Genomic DNA, 4,352 nt, shown 5'->3' on the forward strand with positions numbered 1-4,352 from the left:
ACTTTTGTTGCAAATGACACATTATAAGTCAGGATAGTTATAGTCAGTAAACCATCCAAAACGTTGCCCCAAACAGTCACGCTATAAATACATCATGTTTTCTCCTGCCACATCCATGCAGAATTGCAACTTACCTAGGATTGAGGTCATCAGTGTCTCACCCATCTGGGAGTTCTTTTTTAATACCTATAGCTCTCACTCTCCTTCCTTTAGGCAAATGAGCAGAGTGCCATCAAAATGCATTCTTAATTCATAAGCAGATAATGCTTGGAGTTGGCAAGCCTCACAGCTGTGTACAGTGTTGGCATCCATTCCTTGCCCAACACACCAGCAACTGCTCCACAGCCAAATCCCCTGTTAAGTCCTTCACCACACTGTTTATGTCGCCTGTAAGGCCTCCAGAACATATTTGTGTATCTAGTCTTTGTCAGCCCAGAACTAGGAGCCCGATCATATTGCTTAGGACAAATGTTGCTCCTAACATGGGTTATTTCTTCTCATAGTTCATCAACTTATTTATCCGTAACAACTCTTCTCCGGCTATCACTGTCTAGAGATGTTTGGAGAGCTGGTCTTCAGTGATCACTTCTGCACCAATGGTTAAAGATGCTAGCTAAGAACTACATCTTTGTGTTTTTTAAAAAGGACTTTAGAGATAAAGAATTGTCATTTCGTGAAGGCTTCTTTATGATTGATTCATCTCTTGGTTGCAAATGACATTGCAGATGAAACCCTGAATTCCTACTGAAATGATCTGCATACCTAGGGCCTTGGGAGTGTATTTTACTCACTGTTATATCCCTGCACCTCACACAAAGCTTCCAGGATGGGCGGTCAGTGCCCTGATGTTGAATCCAACTGACTGAAAAGTTGTGGTTCATTTTGTTTATGCTGTGGATGGAAATCTGCTAATCATGTGGCTCAAGTTCAGGGGAACATTCTTGGACTGTTCCAAGGAACCTGGGTAGCGAGATAAACGGTAGGTAGGAAGCCTGGGAGAGTTTTGCCTTGAGTTTCCAAATCTAAGGAACATCTTTAATCAACCTATCTGTTCTGCCTTTGTGCTGTGGATCCTACTCAATATTTACCCCTCAAGCAGACACTTGGTTAAAAGAAAGACAAGCAACAGTGACTGTATATTGGGTTGGCTAAAAAGTTCACGCGGGTTTTCCGCACCATCTTACAGAAACTTCTGAGCAAGCTTTTTTGCTGACGCGTGCAGAGAAGAAACCGGGGCTACCTCTTCTACTCTCTTTATGGCGGAGCGTTTGCCCTTTGAACACACCTCTGCCGTTGTCTTCTGGCTGAAATCTGCGTCAAGCTGCCCTGTTTGGTCATGTGTGTGATGACCGCAGGAGGACGCGCCGTTGCACAGTGGAGGCCGCGCGGCGCCCCCCGCCCCGCTCCGGGTCGGGCTCCCTTCATCAGCCCGAGGAGGAAGCGTCTCCCCGCGCCTCCCTGCAGCTCGGTCCTCACTCTTCAGCGGTGAAAGCTCCAGCAACCGACCGCAGCCTCTCCAGAAAGAAAGAGGACCTGCCACTTTAAATTTTCAGCAGGCAACTGGCATTTTATTATTTACGTAGTTCATGTCATTATGTTGGATAATATAACAAATGATGCAATCAGAGCCACAGGAAATTTAAAGTGGTGTACACCTGTTCTCACCTGGGAGAGGAGCGGAGCTCATATACAACCTCCCCAGCTGAAAGGCAGCAGCAGGCAAAGGCTTTGCACGGAGCTCTGCTCCCAGACTGACGGATAGACCAAGCTGGAGGACATGAAATAAAATCCCTCTAACCTTCTTGGATGAGCTTCAGACCTGGCTTTTTTATAAAATGGCCTTTCCTCTCATTGGAAATAAAAAAAAATTGGGGGCAGGAAAATTGGTCTCCTAAACTGCCATTGAGGCAGAAAGGTGAAAATCAGGTATGGATCACAACTCTTTCTTTCTGAGCTGGCTGAATATGACAGCTGGCCCTAGAGACAGACCTGTTGGTCAATAACACTCTTACTTTTGTTTGGAAATTGTATGCGGAGGAAATGAGATGGTGTTTGCTGCTGTGAATGAACCTTGGGAGTATATTAATATTTCTCAAAAGAAATTACTCATGGGTCGTGTCAAAAGAGCCGTGCTCTACCCCATGACCTCCTTTTAACCTCCTTGAGAAATTTGAAATTATTCAAAGAAAAAAATGACAAATATATAAACCAGTCTAGTGTATGGCTGTTCTTTGTGAGTCACGTTGATGTTGAGATAGTGTCGGGATGGGTGGGGTACGGGAACACTGACTCCCGAGTTCACAGCAGGTTCCTGAAGGAGGGTAACATTCAGGCAAAACCTCTGTTTTTTTGTCAAGCTTTTGTCCCAAATCCTAATGGAGTCTTCTACCTAGCCAAGTTTACCTAGGAGAGCTACCAGATAAAATATAGGATTCCCAGCTAAATTTAAATTTTAGATAAACAGATCATCTTTTAAGGTAAGCGTGTCCCAAATATTGCATGCTAGAGATATAAAATATAATTCATACCCCCAAAACATCCAGCTCAGTGAGAAAAGACATACAGACATATAATATAATGGAATGTTAACTAAACCACAACATACTAAATATTATACATATTAAATATTTTTATACATATTAAATATTTTATACCAAAATAATGCATGTGTGCATGCATGCTAAGTTGCTTCTGTCATGTCCAACTCTGTGCAACCCCATGGACTGTAGCCTGCCAGGTTCCTCTGTCCATGGGGTTCTCCAGGCAATAATATGGAGTGGGTTGCCATGCCCTCCTCCAGGGGGTCTTCCCAACCGAGGGAATGAACCTGTGTCTCTTATGTCTCCTGCATTGGCAGGTGAGTTCTTTACCACTAGCACCACCTGGGAAACCCAATGCATACAATATACTATAAAGGAATCCCAAATGTTGCATAGGACATATTTATACTAAAGATTATTTATTGTTTATCCAAAATTCAAATGTAACCAGGGCACTGAGTGTTTCTGTTGGTTTGGCTTGGTTTTTGCTAAATCTGGCAACTCTACTACGAAGGAAAGGATTCCTGGTACCTGGGCTATCTGTCCGCCTAAGGTGAGTCCCCTGTTTGGCCGCTTTCATCTGGACGCACATCTCAATCGCATACATCAGTCCCAGCTCATTTCCCAGCAAAAGTGAAGTCGCTCAGTCGTGTCTGACTCTTTGTGACCCCATGGACTATAGCCTACCAGGCTCCTCCATCCATGGGATTTTCCAGGCAAGAATACTGGAGTAGGTTGCCATTTCCTTCTCCAGGTGATCTTCCTGACCCAGGGATTGAACCCGGGTCTCCTGCGTTGTAGGCAGACGCTTTACCGTCTGAGCCACTCGGGAAGCCCATTTCCCAGCAAAGGACACCACTATAAGGAAGTGGAGGAAAGTTCTTTCCTGAAAGTCTACAGTGTATGTGCCGCATCCCCTCGGTCCAGGCTTCCCCAGGAAGCTGGCCCAGCTCTTCCGTCAGGTCGACCATGTATGAAAAGAGAGGCCAGGAAGGGCCAGATTGATTCTGGCCCCCTGAGCTCCAGGACTTCCATCTTTACCCTCAGATCTCCACCACCGAGCACTGTGAGCCAGCACATGACCTTGGACACGGCCCATGGACAGCAGCACCATGGGCATCCTCGGGGTGGAGATCGTTTCCTCTGAAGCACAGGGGGGCCTATTTCAGGGCCTCTGCCAATTCTCACATGATCTTGGTATGCAAGTTAAACTGATGTGTTCACAAGAAGTTTATAGCATGCATATTTTTTATTCTTTACTTTCCACAATAAATACATGTGAAACACCAGAGCCACAGAAAAAGTAGGGTCAGTCCTCACTTTCCTATTGTCCAGTCACCCACCTGTGATAGAGCATGTCTTCTGGAGAACTATCCAGCTGAGCATAGGAGATGCTTCCACCTCTCGGAGTGTTTTTGGTTCTTCATGATCATCCTTATGAGAATCTTCATCCATTTGATAATGCCTACTTCAAAGAAGATTAATTAACATCCATAGCTATGACTTTCAAATGTGTATGTATTAGAACCATCTTGGGGGGAGGTTTCAAAACATAGGTTTGAATTTCTTTTTTTTTTAACCTTAGCTATATGAAGTGGTACTGTTTTTAATCTCCATTAAATTTTTTAAAATTTTGTATTGGGACATAGTTGATGAACAATGTTGTTAGTTTCAGGTGAATTTCTGATTTAGTAGGTCTAGTCCTGAGGTGAAGCTTGAGGACTTGGATTTGTAATATGAGCCCAAATGATGCTGACTCTGCTGGCCCACAGGCTACACTTAGAACTACTGGGCTACAAATTAATCTTCCTT

General features: G+C 44.3%; 1 non-coding gene across 1 annotated transcript; it reads right to left on the reverse strand.

The window, feature by feature from the left end:
- Positions 1 to 3,300: 3,300 nt before the first annotated feature.
- TRNAC-ACA lies at positions 3,301 to 3,372 on the reverse strand. Its single transcript has one exon. It is a non-coding gene; the product is annotated as a tRNA-Cys (tRNA).
- Between the last annotated feature and the right edge of the window lie 980 nt (positions 3,373 to 4,352).

Source organism: Cervus canadensis, chromosome 7 (genome assembly GCF_019320065.1).
Source record: "Cervus canadensis isolate Bull #8, Minnesota chromosome 7, ASM1932006v1, whole genome shotgun sequence".
Classification (NCBI taxonomy): domain Eukaryota; kingdom Metazoa; phylum Chordata; class Mammalia; order Artiodactyla; family Cervidae; genus Cervus; species Cervus canadensis.